An 18,445-nucleotide genomic window follows, 5' to 3' on the forward strand; every position below is an offset into this window, starting at 1 on the left:
GTTATTATTGTAACACACACCATTTCAATAATCAGAATATCAGGGCACCTGGGTGGCTCAGTGGGTTAAGCCGCTGCCTTCGGCTCAGGTTGTGATCTCAGGGTCCTGGGATCGAGTCCCACATCGGGCTCTCTGCTCAGCAGGGAGCCTGCTTCCCTCCCTCTCTCTACCTGCCTCTCTGTCTACTTGTGATCTCTCTCTGTCAAATAAATAAATAAAATCTTTAAAAAAAATAATCAGAATATCAAGTGATAACCTTACACCAAGGCACATTAAATCTTCAGGAATTTTATGTATTTTCTAGAACAGTTATAGCATTTTCCTATATAACATAACCTAGGGCTTATTATCATTTGTTTGACAGTGCTTCCCATGTAACTTAATATAACAAATAAATAAACCTAGTTAGTCAAAATGCATTCATTCAGAGTTTGAATCTTGGGAATTTTGTTAAAAAATCTGAGAAGGTTTTGGGGTGCCTGGGTGGTTCAGTCAGTTGAGCATCTGACTCTTCATTTCAGCTCAGATCATGATTTCAGGGTCCTGGGGTCAGGCCCCAAGTCAGGCTCCATGCTCAGTGGAGTGGAGAGTCTGCTGGAGATTCTGTCTCTCCTTCTGCCTCAGCCCCTCCCCCATGAGCGTGCAAGCTCACTCTTGCTCTTTCTCTCTTTTTCTCAAATAAATAAATCTTAAAAAAAAAATCTCAGAAGGTTTTAAAGCACATACCTAAATGGGACTAGAGGTCATTACACAACTCAATATTTATAAATGACCAAGGTGGCAGTAAGGGGTTTGACAGGAAGTTATATAGTTGCTAGCAAACTTTGGTTCCATTAATACTGAGAAGTTTTAATTTTAAGTAATCAAGATAAAGACAAAACATAGAAGCTTTGGTTTTCTGGGTGGATAAAAAAAAAAGAAAAAAAAACTTCGTTCACACTTTTCTTATCAAGAGTGGACTAAAAATCCAAGAAAACTTTGTCTTTTTAACAGAAAAAAGCAGAATTTTATTCTTATACCAATGTACTTTTAAAATCCATTCATTTCAGAGTGCCTGGCTGACTTGGTTGGTAGCTTGCAACCGTTTTTTAAAAAGATTTATTTATTTATTTATTTATTTGAGAAAGAGAGCACAAGAGCATGAACAGGGTGGGGTGGGGGGCAATGGCAGAGGGGAAGCAGACTCCCCGCTGAGCAGGGAACTGGACAGACGGGGTGGGGGGGCTCCAACCCAGGATCATGACCTGAGCCAAAGGCAGATGCCCAACGGACTGAGTCACCAAGGCACCTCTGCTTGTGACTCTTGATCTCAGAGTTGTGAGTTTGAGCCCCACGTTGGGTGCAGATTTTACTCAAAAATAAAATGTTTAAGATATCCATTCATTTCAAACTTAGTCCTCACCACACATAAGATTCTTTTCCAAATATTCCCCTTCATTAAACCTAAAACTTTCTTTTTCATTCAGATTTTGTCCTATGCCTCCTCTGTTTAAATAACCAGTCTCTTTTTAGGACAAAATTACTTTTTTTGTCCCTCAACAAAATGTATTCCCATTTTTAATACCTTTCCCATATATCTCCTACTTTCCTACATATAGAGTTGCTTTCCTTATTTCCATCAGTGGTAATTACATTTAGCCAAATTTTAACTCTTAGAAGCCTTAGTCTCCAGTGAAAAGTAGTAACCAATTGTGAACTGTATGTTACACCGGAATTCTTTGGATTGACAAATTTATGATTATATTTCATAATTTCTAGAAACATGCTTTTCCACAGTATAGTCTTTTAATAAAGCATAAAACATTTACCAACAGATCCAAGTAAAAAAAAAAATTTAGTTTCTCTGCAATAAGAAGCCAAAAGCACAAACCTATGTTCAGTAATCAATGCTTTAGTATTTTATCTTATTTGGAAAAGACATAGATACCCAGTGATTCAATCCAGTTTATCATTTAATTTAGCAGCCCTTCCAAGTTTCAGGTTACCAAAGATTTTAAAGATTTTTTATTTATTTATTTGTCAGAAAGAGAGAGAGAGAGAGAGCACAGGCAGACAGAGTGGCAGGCAGAGGCAGAGGGAGAAGCAGGCTCCCCACAGAACAAGGAGCCCGATGTGGGACTCGATCCCAGGACGCTGGGATCATGACCTGAGCCGAAGGCAGCTGCTTAACCAACTGAGCCACCCAGGCGTCCCAGGTTACCAAAGATTTTAAAAGCTATTAAAAGTTTTACCTATAAACCTTTTTATTTATTCAACCTACTTGTTCTTTACAATTACCCATGAAAACTTCATGAGACAGACAAAGTTCACCATCATTTTATGTCATCCTTTTGCCAACAAACTGCAGCAGAAATAACATGAACTTCTTTAACCTTTAGTAAACCTTGGTATAATAAAAGTATTATATTTGGGGCGCCTGGGTGGCTCAGTGGGTTAAGCCGCTGCCTTCGGCTCAGGTCATGATTTCAGGGTCCTGGGATCGAATCCCACATCGGGCTCTCTGCTCAGCAGGGAGCCTGCTTCCCTCCCTCTCTCTCTGCCTGCCTCTCTGTCTACTTGTGATCTCTCTCTGTCAAATAAATAAAATCTTTTAAAAAAAAGTATTATATTTAATGCTGATAACCCTAACGGCATGTCTATCTTAATTAAAATAACAAATTAGCTTTAATACAAAATATGCTGCACCTGTGTCCACTAAAACTCAATCAATTTGTTCCCCACTTTCAGTTTTTATCTGGGACACCTGTAGGGAAATTGGAAGTGGATGGTTTAAGTCCATCCCGGGTCCCTGGTCCCTTTCATGTTGATTTGGAAGGTGTTCCAGCTTGAACCTATAAAGAGGTGGCCCAACAGCTTGGGGTGCCCTTTGCTCCTTGACAGTGTGGGAAGGAGAAGCAGGAGCCAATGGCATTGAAGGCATTGGGGATGGTCTAGGGGCCAGTTATGCAAGTTGTGCCCGTGGTGGTGCAGGAACAGCAGGAGGAGGAGATGGAGGCAGAGGCTCAAGGATGCCACCAGAAAGGCCAGAGGCAGATTAGATTCAAGTTCCTTTTTTTTTTTTCTCCTATCTCTCCCTCTTGCCAAACCGGTGGTTTTTGTTTTCTGTTTTTTTGTTTGTTTGTTTGTTTTTGTTTTTTCCTGATTGCTTTTCCGTCCTCTGGACCATTTATTTACTGTCCTGATGGACTTTCTTTGAGAACAGGAGTATTCTCCCATCTTTCTGGGCAAAACCAAACAGCTCCAAGGCAAGCTAAGAGAGTCAAACCCAAACTCCTTATTTGGAGGCAACCGCATGGGAGGAAGGAATCCAAGAAAGCCATTCCATGGCCATCTTTCCTCTGAGCTTGACATGCGTGACAAGGAGGTGTTACAATAAAAATCTTATTCAGGGCATCTGGGTGGCTCAGATGGTTGAGCATCTGTCTTCAGCTCGGGTCATGGTCCTAGGGTCCTGGCATCGAGACCCATGTTGGGCTCCTGGCTGAGATGGAAGCCTGTTTCTCCCTCTCCCACTTCCCCTGCTTATGTTTCCTCTCTCTCCCCCTTTCTGTCAAATAAATTTTAAAAAAATTTGAAAAAAAAGTCATCTTCTTAGTCACAGGTCCCTTTGGTTTATTCAAATTTTGGTCTAGGGGGCTATTTGGCATGATAGAGATGGGACTTCCCATTATACACAAATTTAACATAACACAGCATAACCCCCCTACACACACCAAAACAAATCTGTTCCAAATTCCAAATAAATTGACCATTTATTCAAGTCCCTTTAAGTTTCTCTCAAAGCCACACCTTTCTAACAGGAAAAACACGGAAAAGAAAACAAAAACCACAAATGAGGAACTTGCCTCCACGCGCACTCCCACCAACTCACGGGTCCTGAAGCTTGTCAGCTTCCCCAAATGCTCCTTTCCTTTCCTTTCCGTTCCACTCAAAGCAAAAAAGCGAAATTGGCAGCTAGAATCACTTTGGAATCAGCAGGGAGATTTCCCCCCTGAGACCAACATAGTCTCGGCAGCTGCAGGGACAGATGTGTGGATTCCCTCCCCAAGACCTCTTGGCCCCCAGCAGCTAACCTCCTGCATCCAGGGGACTTCCTAGCCCTGGAAATGAATCTTGAAACCCTAATGTGATGTCATGACTGCACCTTGGTATTCCCAAAGGAACTGGATGCCACAGGGACTGTGGCTTCTGGCTGGCTCACCAGAATGTGTTACCAAAACCCCAGTTTGGCTGCCTGTTGCTCCAAAGGCCAATACTCAAGAGCCAAGTTTTCACTGGGAAGGAATATGAGTTTTATTCAGGAGGGAAGAAGGTGAACTCTTGTCCCAAAGCCAACTCCAAGGTTTCCAAGGTTTCTGCCTGGCCCAGTGGTTTTTATTTTATTTTTACTTTTTTATTTTTATTTTTTTTTTAAGAGTTGGGGGTAGTTAATCAACATAGGAAGTACAGTGGTCTCTATCATTTTTGATTATGTGCAAACTCGATGATGCCATTTACAAACATTTATCTCAGTGCTCAGATGTTGTGCAAGGGGGTCTGGTTCCTTAGTGCCTGGGGATTGTGCAAGAGTACCCTGTTTTTTTTTTTTCCCTAGGAAAGAATGCGGGCTCTATAGATATACAAAGAAAGGTTACTTAATCACTCTGGCTAAGGGGACTGGCTAAAGCTTAAAGACTCCTTGGTTGGCCAGAGGGGTGCAGGTGGCTTCAGTCTGTCTAGCTGCTCTGTTCTTTACTTTTAAACTAATGGAGTAAGAGACTCTTAACTCTAGGAAACAAACTGAGGGTTTATAGAGGGGAGATGGGTGGGAGATAGGCATTAAGGAGGGCACTTGATGGAATGAGTACTAGGTGTTAATGCAACTGATGAATCAGTAAACGCTATCTCTGAAAACTAATAATACACTATATGTTAATTAATTGAATTTAAATTTAAAAATAAGTTAAAATTGGGGCTCCTGGGTGGCTCAGTGGGTCGCTGCCTTCGGCTCAGGTCATGATCTCAGAGTCCTGGGATCGAGCCCCGCATCGGGCTCTCTGCTCTCTCGGGGAGCCTGCTTCCTCCTCTCTCTCTGCCTGCCTCTCTGCCTGCTTGTGATCTCTCTGTCAAATAAATAAATAAAATCTTTAAAAAAAAAATAAGTTAAAATAAAAGTCCTACAAGAGTGCAAAAAAAAAAGTGGAGTATTGACATCTCCAGCTATTACTGTTGAACTGTTTCTCCCTTCAGTTCTGTTGGATTTTGCCTCATATATATTGGAGCTCTGTTGTTGAATGTATCTATGTTTATAAATGCTATATTTTCCCTTAAGTTCTGTTGGATTTTGCCTCATATATATTGGAGCTCTGTTGTTGAATGCATCTATGTTTATAAATGCTATATTTTCTCTGTGGATTGACCCACTAATCCTAATAGATTAATCCAGTTACATTTAATGTAATTGCTGATAAAGAAGGAGTTACCTCAGCCATTCTGCTTCTTTTTCTATATCCATACATTTTTGTTCCTCAGTTCATCCATTACTGACTTTTCCTGTGTTTTATTGGATTTTTCTTCTAACTCTTTTGGTTCCCTTCTTAGTTCCTTTACAATATATTGTTAAATTATTTTTTCCATGATTGCCTTGGGGATTACAATTAACATCTTAATTTACAACAATCTAGTTCACATTAATACTAACTTAAACTCAAGAAATTCAAGAATACAGAGAGATGGCTCATGGTTTTAGGCCATAGGGGAACAGGATAACTTAAGGATGCTTCCCAGATGAGGATAAACTCAGAAAAAGCAGGGAGTAGTGTGAAGAGACAAACCCAGAACAGTGCCCAGGCAACCTGAAGAAGGTAATTCCAAATCAAAGGATTCTTTAAGTGGCTTTGGAATTCAAGAAAAGGTAATTTGAAAGGAAAACAGGAGACTCCTAAAAGCTCAGGTAAACAGTTTAACAGAGCCTTTTGAAATATGCCTTTGATCCAACTCACGGGTGACTGGACAATCCAAATGGTGAACCGTAGTTAACTCAAATTATTTTTTGAGAAAAGCTGACATGTAGAATATAAATATTTAATGGTTAGAATTTTCTATTTTGGAACATGAGTGAGAAAATATTTGTAGATAGGAAAGTAGATGGCAACAGTACACTCTGTATAAACAAGGATACAGTAACACATTTTACCCTGGAGAGAAATTCTGTACCTTCTTATCACTTGCTTTTGCAAAAACAGTGGTAACCATTACATTTGAAGGATTACTAGAACCCTTATGTTTAAAAATACACATTAAAAGTGTCTTTCTAACAGAAATTCAGGATGAGTTTTAAACAATGGAAGCCAGTGTTTCCAAATAAGATTTTCTTCTTTCCAAAATTATATACATCATCAGTGTATTTGCCATCAAAAAACTATGGAAAGGAAGGAAAAATTGAGGGAAGGAAGGAAGATAGGGAGGGAGGGTAGGGCAGAGAAAGTGAGGAAAGGGAAAAATGAGAATTTTCACCTGTGAAGTCACTTTTAAGAGAAAAACTACACAAAAATTTTTAAGACTTTATTATTATTAGTTTAATTTAAGTATTTGGCACTTTCTTTTTTAAATTTAAATTCAATTAGCCAACATATAGTAACACCATTAGGTTCAGATGTAGAGTTTAGTGGTACATCAGTTGCACATAACACCCAGAGGTCATCACATCATGTACCCTTCTTAGTGCCCATCACTTAGTTAGCCCATTCCCCCACCCCCCTCCCTTCTGTAACCCTCAGTTTGTTTCCTAGAGTTAAGAGTCTCTTATGGTTTATCTTCCTCTCTGATTTCTTCCCATTCAGTTTTCTCTCCCTTCCCCTATGATTCTCTGTGCTATTTGAATAATTTAAGTAAGGGTTTTACCTCCTACGTCAACTCTGAAGAGTATATTGAGGTGTGTTTTTGGTGTTATTATTTAAATATTTGTTATTCTGTATGTACATGTGTGCTGGTAAAGCCTAATGAGCCAAAGATTACCAGAGGCGGGCCTATAATCGACGAATCATATTTATTACATCTACAGAGTGGGAGGGGTGTCCTCAGAGGGACTGGGGATTGCTGCTCTGAACAAGAAGGATGGAGGCATGTTCTATAAGGTTCAGACTTCTGTTGAAAGATTCCGTGGAAGGTCTTAGCAAAGTGAGGGCATTTCCAAACTGGTTAGTGTTCCTGAGGCAGGATCAGGGGAAGCAGAGATTGACTCAGCATTGGGAATTGTTATGATTCAAGGGCAGTTTAGCAACTGGGTATTCCCAATAATAGATAGGAAGGGCAGAACGTACTTGGGAGCATAATTGGTAAGAAGGTAGTAAGTGCTCAAAACTGGGTTGAAGTGGGTGGTGCAGGAAAGATGTTAGGCTCAAAGCTAATGGCTAAGAAAGAATTCTTGAGACATCTTTGGTGCCACAAGGTGGTTTTATTAAAGTACAGGGACAGGACCCGTGGGCAGAAAGAGCTGCATGGGGGTCATAAGGAGTGGCCCATTATATACTTTCAAGTTGGCAGGGAGTTAGGGATAACGTAAATCTCTAAGGAATTTTGGAAGAAAGTTTTCCAGGACCTTGAGGAGGATGGCTATTGTTGGAAAGGGTCATTTATCAGTGTCTAAAAAAACCCAAGTCATGAAACCCTCTGGATGTATATCAGTGGGCCATATGCTTGGGGAATGATTGCCAACGTGTATCTTGGGGGCGGGGGTAGAGATAAAGGCAGTTTCCAAAAGAATTTTTAATATGTTAAAGTAGACTTATAGGATCTTGGGGGGTTGGGCTAAGATCACCTGTTGCCCTTATCAAAGTGTCAACATCTAGGGAGTTGAGTCCCTAGAAGGAATGTCACTCTGCTTATTTCAAGGACTTGTCAATGGGCCGTAGGTAGTAAGGAAATTAAATAATTTTTTTCTGTCTTTGTTTCCCACATCAGTGGGGAGAGTAGTTGTGTAGCCTTGAGTGAACCAGTATTTCCTGTTAATTTTGCAACTACTATTGTCTGTGTCTGTCCTCCCAGCATGACTAACAACAGAGCGGCTTTTCTCTATTTTAATCCAAGACAGTTTGTTTTTTTCAGTCTCAGACAGATTTCTTACTCCTTCAGGGTATATATTCTAGTCATCTCTTGAATGTCATATATAATTAAGAGCTTGTTCAATTTTAAATGACATTAAGTCTTTAAGGGTACTCTTTAGTGCAAAAGCACAATGACAAAGTAATTTCTATTCTTTTGGTTAAATTTAAATTCTCTTTTAAAAACGGACTAGGAAGTCAAAGTCTCTAAGATCTTTTTCTCTGTCTTTATCATTGACTCTTAGGGGACATAAAACAGGAGAGTTAATCAAGTTTGGCCTCCAGCAGCTCTCCTATGGTTTTTTAAATCCTTCAGACCAGTAAGGAGCTAGTTTTATGCAAAGTTGGGTCATAAATAAACTGGCCCAGGGTATCTGTAAACTGCTTGAGGGCAAGGATCTTGTTTTATTCACATTTGTGCCCCCTCGCAGCTTAACACAAGGCCTTGTATATATGACTCTGAATAAATATTTGCTGGGTTGAATCCTATTTGGAAAAGAACTTTGAGAGCACTCCATAAAAGATTGAGTATATTATGAGACGAGAAAGAGAGAAATGTTGATCTTAACTGTACCTGGAAGTGTGTATGTCATTTTAATGCTTTCCCAAAGGCTAAGGGATAATCAATCTCGAGACACAAAACCATGCTCTTTTTTTTCAATTAAAAAAAGTGAGCTCCCACATAGTTTTAGTGAAATAATGGCCTATCCTTTATTGAATGCCTTAAAATCATGCCTTAGTCGTGTTTTGTTTTTCCACCAGTTATCTAAAGTTGATTAAATATATAAATATCTATAAAAATGTAGAATCATAATAATGACATTCATCCTTATTAGTTAGCATATTAACCATTACAGTCACAATGACTCTATTCAGCCTGTGACTTGGCATTTATTTTGGGAACATCAAGTATTCCTCAACACAATGAAGTCTATTGGTAATAATGGTATCCTTTGTTATTTTGTCTCTTTTGAGAAGCTGGGTCTGTGAGCTATAGAACATTAGGTAATAGTTTGTATTTCTTTTGTTTTACTTTAAAAAAAACCCTTTTTTCCTTCAAACCTGTTTATTTAGGCAGTGGGGAAAAGCTTTGTTGTGAATTGAGTCTATAGCCATAGTTTGAACAGCACATTTGTTTTAGGATTCCATGTATGATGTGTGTGTGTGTGTGTGTGTGTGTGTGTATAGGAGATTAGACAGTTTCCCAGGGGTGTGCTCAATAAGAGAGGAACATTCAAAGGGCTGTGAGAGCTCAGGCATTCAGAGATCTCTTTGGTTGTGGGAACACTGGAGGTAATTTCATGGAGGCTTTCAATGGACAGCAAGGGTTTCCTAAGGAAGGGAATGGGGTGATACTAGATGGACATGAGAAAATCCTCTGGGAACTTCAAGTTTTCCAGGTTAGTGTGGAGAAGTTTTAAGGTTAATTTGGGTCAGCTATAGTGAGAGGCAGTTTTGATTTGGAGTCCCCTCAAAGCTGCTTCTGAGCAAAGGATTTGGATGAATGTAGGTTGTTTATATTTGGGAATTATTCTCAAGAAGAGTAAATGAGGAAGTGAGATGGTGAAGGGAGAAAAGCACCACCCCACTCCAAAAAAATCTTTCACTGAAGAGTGAGTTACCTCTGAGGGCAGCTGGGGCCCAATCCCTTTGGGGAATTTCCTGTGAAACCATGTGGAACATAGTGCAGAATTATTCCACTGGCAGAGGAGGAAGCCAGGGTATTTATCTTTGAAGTCTCTTTTCCTACTGGTTGAGAGTTGAAAAATATGGGTTACAACATGACCACACTTCTAGGTTGCTACCGCAGGCAGCTAGTCAAACTCCCAAGTGCTGGGGAAATCCCTCAGACAAGGAAGGAGAAACACAGAAGCTCAAGATGAAAATATGACGACAGGTTGCAAACTGTCTCCATGTGCAGTTTCAAGTGAGCTCAGGCAAGTTGAGTGTATGGGAAGGGACATCAAAAGAGTCTACTGTGAAGGCCTTGAGTGCCAAGATGAGGATTTTTCAGTAGTTGATGAAACTCTTGAGGCCAGCCGAGAAACTGAGTGAAGGCAGGTGTATCATGAAGATGTATATAGAATTGCTTGGAGGATAAATACCGGAAGGCAGGGCAACCAGATGTGAAACTATAGATATAATCTGTGCAGTAGTTTATCAGGTTTTGAATTATCTGTGGTGTAGGTAGAGTGGGTCACGGTGGGAATAGAGAGAAGAAATGTTCTGGGTAAGGTTTCAAGAAAATGTATTAAATGATCATTTCTGAGGTCATATGATAGAGAGGGGGTTGAGATGTAATAGGAAGTTAGAAACTTTCTATTAAAAGTAGGTAACTTAACTTTTTTTGAGATTGAATCATTAGGAGATTCATCACAAGCTGGACAATACACAGCTGTGGGGGGAGGGGTGCAGAGAAATTATGAAATCAATTTTTGTCCAGTCAGTTCAGAATTATAGGGACATTAAAACATCTCTGATTCTCTCCAGTCTCATTTCCACCTCTGGGACAGATTCTGGTTTGAGTCATGGTTCTCAGTTTTGCTACCCATTAGAATTATCTGAGGAGGCTTATAAAAATCCTGATGTCTAGGCCTCTCCCCAGGCCAATTAGATCAGACTCTCTAGGCGTGACATCCAGGCTTCAGTGGTTTTTAAAGCTCCCTGGATGATTCCAAGGTGCAGTCATGTTCGAGAATGACTGGGTTATAGTCATAAAGTATTTAATAAGTTCTACTTTAATATTCAGCATTCAGTCATTAGTTCTAATTCTGGCTTGGTCCCCGTAACTGGGTTTTTGCTTTTTCCTGGAAAAAATTATCTTTCTAATTCAACCGCTATGGTAACTGCTTCCTGCTGCCTTGATAGCATTCCCAGCACCCAAGTCCTCTCTTTCTGCCAAGCTTCCCCAGCCTTGACCGATCTCTGAACTTCGGTTCTAAGGTTAGAGCTTTGTTGGCAGGCATTTCTGATGTCAGTAGCCTGCCAGCCTGAAGGTGTTCGTCATAGTCCCGTGCCCCATCCTGAGCCACAGGAAGACTCGAGGCTCAAGACAGCTCAGTTCCTCCCAAGTTCACAGCTAAAGAAAGGTTTGTTTCTCCTGACTTATTTTTTATCATTCTTTCCTATTATGTAATAAGAATCTGTTATATTTCTCTTTTCTGGGAGAGCTGAGTGAAGCTTTAGTTCAGATTTTTTGGAAATGTGAAATTACATGGTGTGGAACACTTGCTGTCAAGAAATTGAAGCAAGTTGACCAGACAGAACCCACCTCTTCCTACCTGCTCCTCCTACTGCCACAGAAGACGCCGAACCCAAAAAGTAGGGTCTTTTACAACTTCCTCAACACATGTAGCCTCTTACCCTGCAACTCTCTCAGCGGGACCTCTTCCCCCCAGCTTCAGTTTGGGAAATGTTTCTCTCCTTCCCCCATCCAGTCTGAGCCCTTGTGCTATGGAGTCTGGACCTTTTTTTTTTTTTTAAGCAAGCTTACCTCGTTAATTTTCATCTCCCTCCAATTACTTAGATTTCTAAAAGGCTGTTTGTATCTTACGTCTTTAAAACAAACAGACAAAAAACAATCAATCTCTTCTTTGGTCTTAAATTTTCCTCAAGGCAATATTATGCTTTCTCCTTCCCTTGACTGCAAAATGAGTTAAAAGAGTAGTCTACACTCAGTGAATTCACTCCTTCAATATATTACAGGTGGACTTTGGACAGTCTTCTTTACCGAAACTGCTATTACAGGGGTTCTCAGTGACCTTCCTGTTGCTAAAACTAAATAAATGTTTCACGAATTGTTTGATGTTCGCCCTATAGCATTTAACAATTTCATTCAATCTCCCCTTGACACCTCTTCTCCACCATGGAGTCCCATCACTGCCTTGCCCCTTTGGCCACTCTGCGTTCTTCTCTTTCACAGGATTCTCTCCTTGCACTCTTACCTTAAACATTGTTTTTCATTGCAATAACCTGTGTTGACATTCTTCTAAACTCATGTACTTTCCATGAGTCAATTCTTGCCTATTGTTAATTCCGAAGTCTTTACATCCCCACCCAAGCATCATGTCCTAAATTGCATTTTTTTTCAGCCTTCTTCTGTATGTACCATAAACACCTCAAATTCTACCTAGAACTTTCCAAGCCGTCACCACCTAGTTACCACCTCTACCACTCTACTGAACATGCTTGTGGGAAAGATGTCCAGTGCGCTCCTAGATGAAAAACCCAGTGGACATTCCCTCCTTATGGAATGTATCTTACTTCCAGGATTTTATATTCTCCTGTGTCATATACTTCCTTTCTGAACATTTCTTCTCTCTCTCCTACACACTATTCTTTTCCTGCTTGTTCCATGGCTCTTGTCATATCCCACACTTTTGACCTGGTACAGTTAACAGGTAACACCTTCTGAGGGAATCTTCATGCCTGGTATGGTGGAAGAGTATGTGTCGTGGAAAGAAAATTAGGGTTGTTTTTTTAATCCATTCAACCTCTCTGTGTCTTTTTGAAGTTTTTATTTAAATTCCATTTAGTTAACATACAGGGTAATATTTGTTTCAGGAGTAGAATTCAGTGATTCATCACTTATATACAACACCTGGTGCTCATCACAAGTGCCCTCCTTAATCCTTATCACCCATCTAGCCCATCCCCCACCTCCATCCATCAACCCTCAATTTGTTCTCTATAGTTAAGAGACTGTTTTATGGTTTGCCCCTCTTTCCCCCCGTGTTCATCTGTTTCATTTCTTAAATTCCACATGAATGAAGTCATTATGGTATTTGTCTTTCTCTGACTTATTTCACTCAGTATAATACTCTCTAGCTCCATCCATGTCATTGCAAATGACAAGGTTTTATTCTTTTTGATAGCTGAGTGATATTCACATATATATACACACATATACATACACATACCAGTTCTTATTTATCTATTCATCAGTTGATGGACATCTGGGCTTGTTCTGCAATTTGGCTATTGTTGATAGTGGTGCTATAAACATTGGGCGCATGTGCCCCTTTGAATCAGCATTTTTTTATCTTTTGGATAAATAAATAGTAGTTCAACTGCTGGGTCATAAGGTAGTTCTATTTTTAAATTTTTGAGAAACCTCCATACTGTTTTCCAGAGTGGCTGCACCAGTTTGCATTCCCACCAACAGTGTATGAAGGTTCCCTTTTCTCCACATCCTTGCTAACACTTGTTATTTCCTGTGTTATTAATTATAGCCATTTCAACATGTGTGAGGTAATAACTCATTGTTTTTTTTTAAGATTTTCTTAATTTATTTGAGAGAGAGGGAGAGAGCATAAGCAAGGGAAGCAGCTGAGAGAGAGGGAGAAGCAGACTCCCAGCTGAGCAGGGAGTGCAACACAGGGACCAGTCCCAGGACCCCAGGATCATGACCAGAGCTGAAGGCAGACACTTAACCAACTGAACCATCCAGGCACCACTAGGTGATAACTCATTGTGGTTTTGACTTATATTTCCCTAATGATGAGTGATGTTGAACATCTTTTCATATGTCTGTGGGCCATCTGTATGTATTCTTTGGAGAAATGTCTGTTCATGTCTTATGCCCCCCCCCACTTTAAAATCAGATTGTGTGTGTTTTTTATGTGGAGTTTTATGAGTTCATTATATATTCTGGATGGTTACCTTTTACAGGATGTATCATTTGAGATTATCTTCTCCCATTCAGTACGTTGCCTTTTTATTTTGTTGGTGGTCTCCATCACTGTGCAAAAGCTTTTTAGTTTGATGTAGTCCCAATGCTTATTTTTTGCTTCCCACTCCCCTTCCCTCAGGAGACATATGTAGAAAAATGCTGGTAAGACTGATGCTAGGAAAATTACTGTCTGTACTCTCTTCCAGAATTTTTATGGTTTCAGATCTCACATGCCAGTCTATAATCCATTTTGAGTTTATTTTTGTGTATGGTATAAGAAAGTGGCCCAATTTCATTCTTTGGTATGAAGCTGTCCAGTTATCCCAACACCATTGATTGAGGAGACTGTCTTTTCCCTATTGTGTATTCTTACCCTTTTTTGTCTTAGATTAATGGACCATATAAATATGAGTTTATTTCTGGGCTCTCTCTCCTGTTCTCTTATATTTGTGTCTATTTTGTGCTGGTACTATAATGTTTTGATTACTGTAGCTTTGTAGGACAGTTTAAAATCTAGGAGTGTGTACCTTCAGATTTGTTCTTTCTCAAGATTGCTTTGGTTATTTGGGGTCTTTCATGGTTGAATACAAATATTAGGATTATTTCTGCCAGTTCTGTGAAAAATGCTCTTGGTATTTTGACCGGGATTGCATTGAATCTGTATATGGCTTTACATAATATGGACATTTAAACAGTATTAAGTCTTCCAATCCATGAGCATGGAATATCTTTTCATTTGTTTGTGTCATCTTCAGTTTCTTTCATCAAAGTCTTGTCGTTTTCAGAAAACAAGTCTTTCACTTCCTTGGTTTTTTTTTTTTCCCTAGGTACTTTTCGGATGCAATTATAAATAGAATTGTTTTCTTTATTTTTCTTTTTGCTAGTTCATTATTAGTGTGTAGAAATGCAACAGTTTTCTGTATATCAATTTTGTATCCTGCAACTTTACTGAATTCTTTAATTAGTTCTATTAGTTTTGGGGGAGGAGTCTTTAAGGGTTTCTATATATAGTAATACAATTACTATATTAGTAATTACTATATTAGTAATCTGATTACTAATATAGTATCATGTTATCTGTGAATAGTGACAATTTTACTTCTTCCTTTCCAATTTGGATGCATTTTGTTTCTTTTTCTTGCCTAATTCCTGTGGCCAGGACTTCCTAGCTGGACAAAAGTGAACATCCATGTCTTGTTTTTGATCTTAGAGGAAAAGCTTACACCTTGTCACTATTGAGTATGATGTTAGCTGAGGGCTTGTCACATATGGTCTTTATTATGTTAAGATATGTTTTCTCTATACCCACTTTGTTCAGTTTTTAATCATAAATTGATGTTGAATTTTGTCAAATGTTTTTTCTGCATTTATTGAGGTGTTCGTATGATTTTATTCTTCATTTTGTTAATTTAGTGTATCACATTGATTCATATGTGGAGGTTGTACCCCTGCATCCCTGGAGTTAATCCACTTGATCATGGTGTATGCTCCTCCCCCTCCTCCTCCTCTTCCTCCTCCCCCTTCCCCTGCTTCCCTCTCCCTCCCCCCTCCTCTTCCTCCTCCTCCTTCTTCTTGGTATATGATCCTTCTGATGTATTATTGAATTCAGGTTGCTAATATTTTGTTCAGGATTTTTGCATCTATCTTAATCAGGGGTAGTGGCCTGTAATTCTGTTTTTGTTTTTTGGTAATATCTCTGTCTGGTTTAGGTATCAGGGTAATGCTGGTTTCACAGAATGAACTTGGAAGCATTTTTTCCTCTTTAATTTTTTGAAATTGGGGTAGAAGGTTAGGTTTTAACTCTTTTTTAAATGTTTCGTAGAATTCACTGCAGAGCTTTCTGGTCATGGATTTTTGTTTGTTGGGACTTTTTTGATTAATACTTCAGTATGATTACTAGTAATCAATCTGTTCTCTATCTTTTCCTTATCTAGTCTTGGAAAATCATATGTTTCTAGGAATTTATGCATTTCTTCTAGGTTGTCCAATTTTTTGGCATATAATTGTTCAAGTTTGTAACAAGAGACAGACAAGGGCATTATATAATGATAAAGGGATCATTCTACCAAGAAGATATAACACTTGTAAATATTTATGTACCCAATGTAGGAACACCTACATGTATAAAGCAAATATTAACAGACTCAAAGGGAGAATTGACAATAATACAATAATAATAGTAGAATTTAACACCCAACTTACATCAGTGGATGGATCATCCAGACAGAAAATGAACAAAGAAACATTGGCCTTGAACAACACAGTAGATCAGATGGACTTAAAAGATATATACAGAACATTCTGTCCAGAAGCAGCAGAATACACATTCCTCTTAAGTGCACATGTACATTCTCTAGGATAGATCATACATCAGGCCAAAAACCAAATATCAACAAATTAAAGAAGAGTGAAATCCTATCAAGCATCTTTTCTGAACACAATGATATCAAACAAAAAATTGATTATAAGAAAAAGCCAGAGAAAACACAAATACATGGAGACTAAACAACATGCTACTGGTCAACAAAGAAATCAAAGTGGAAGTAAAAGGATAGCTTAGATAAATGAAAATAAAAACACAATTCTTCAAAATCTATGAGGTACAGCAAAAGTAGTTCTAAGAAGTTCATAGTGATATAGGCCTACTGTAAGGTATAAGAAAAACCTCAAGTAAGCAATCTAACCTTATACCTAAAGATACTAGAAAAAGAAAAAGAAACAAAGTCCAAAATTAGTAGAAGGAAGGAAATAATAAAAACTTGAGCAGAAATAAAGTAGAGACAAAAATTAATAGAAAAGATAAACTAAGAACTAGTTATTTGAAAAGATGAACAAAATTGATAAAGTTTTAGCAGGACCCATGAGGAAAAAGAAAGTGCCCAAATAAATAAAATTAGAAATGAAGGAGGAGACTTAACAACTGATATCACAGAAATACAAAGAATCATGAAAGACAACTTCAAACAGTTATACATTAACAAATTGCGTTTTAGAATAAACTTTAATGACAATCATTGTGGCCTTTTCACTCTGGATAGGAACCAGCAATCACCTGTATATCGCCTTATTGTCTGGATGTATAATTTGTATTTAGAGCTGAGAATAGAGTAAATTTTGAAAGGAAGAGTGTGAAGGTGGAAGACATACCTATACATTATTCAGTGAGAAACTGCTACTGGGTCAGGAGAAATCCAGGGTTTTTCACACCTAAAACTTTTAAAATATGGGGTGGGGTTGGGGTTCTTTAAGACACAGAAAACAAAATTATATGCACAAAAATTGCAATAGGGTTTGGGAGGGGCCTATAAGTTGAGAAGCCCTAAAACTGACATTTCATTATCTTCACAGTAAATCTACCCTAACTCTGAATGTGTCAGGAGAAAACCAGCCTTTTTTCATCTCTCTATTTGCACCCCTTTCTAGTTGTTTTTTCTGCCCTGGGCTTCAGCAATGTTTTTTACTTCCTTAGCATCCTCCCCTTTCTGAATGTCATATTGGTCTGAACACTTTAGTTATGTCCCAGGATGTTTGGCTGTAATTCATGATCCCATACTATTAACGCAATAGAAATTTTTGCTGTGTTACATTTGGAAGTCTTTTCTCCCTGTTAGCCATAGTGTAGCATTGTTGCTTCCCATTCCCTTGTTCTTTACTAATAGAGTAACCTTATGGCTCAGTTTACTGAGATAGTCCCAGTTTATGCCTGCTGTCCTGGTATAATTATTAAAACTGACTCCTGTCTGGAGCCCTAGGGAACCAAAGAGTCCTAGGGACATAGTACAGAGGGAGGAACTCGGTAAAAAGACCTGAGAAAGTTGTTTTTGAACTCCGAGGTTTACCCTCCTCCTGGGCATACATAGATCTGGTGTTAGGTAGGTACCAAAGGTCTAATGGACTAAACCTAACAGATAGACCTCCACCCAGGTCCCGAACTAACCACTGGGTGGTGCCCTTGAGGGACAGTTCTAAATTACTTGCAAAGCCTTCAACAATTGCCCTGACTTTGGTACCACAGCCCACAGAAGGTAGGTTGAAACTTGCAGCCTGAATCAAATGAGGTCAAGTATATGCTATCACAAAAATATCCTAGCCCAGGAGGGGTAGCTGCATACATCGAAGGACACAACAGCAGAACTGGTTTCTTTTGCAAGATCGAAATCATGGCAGGTCTAGAAACTAATGCCAAATTCCATTTCACTGGTATCAGAAAATATTTTAACTCTTATATTCTCACAGACAGGATGCATTGTGTACTGGACACGTACAGAGGCATTGCTTTGGTGTTCTTATACTTCAAGTTAAGGTCAGAAAAAACACCAGCTGTGAGAGGAACATCAATGAATTTGAAACTGTACCTTATCTGTTAAGTTCTCACGTCTGGAGAAGCTAATGCTAGCTCATCATGTGATACTCAATTTATACAACAAATTGTGAACCTAGAAAAAAATTCTTAGCCCATTCAAGTACCTACTAAAAAATCAACACCCTTTATAGATTTTAAACAAGATCCAGTCTCATAATATAATATTCAAAATGTCCAAGAAACAATCCAAAATTACTCAACATATGAAGTACCCCAACAATCTCAACTCACATGGAAAAAGACATTGAACAGGTGCCAGCAAGATGACACATGTAATGGAATTTTCTGACAGACTTTAAATAGCTGTAATAAAATTGCTAGGAAGACCAA

The 18,445-nt window shown here is 38.9% G+C and overlaps 1 pseudogene; it reads left to right on the top strand.

The window, feature by feature from the left end:
* Positions 1 to 17,912: 17,912 nt before the first annotated feature.
* LOC111150374 lies at positions 17,913 to 18,119 on the top strand (annotated as a pseudogene).
* The last annotated feature ends 326 nt before the right edge of the window (positions 18,120 to 18,445 follow it).

Source organism: Enhydra lutris, unplaced genomic scaffold (assembly GCF_002288905.1).
Source record: "Enhydra lutris kenyoni isolate GAN:26980312 unplaced genomic scaffold, ASM228890v2 scaffoldscaffold23, whole genome shotgun sequence".
Taxonomy (NCBI): domain Eukaryota; kingdom Metazoa; phylum Chordata; class Mammalia; order Carnivora; family Mustelidae; genus Enhydra; species Enhydra lutris.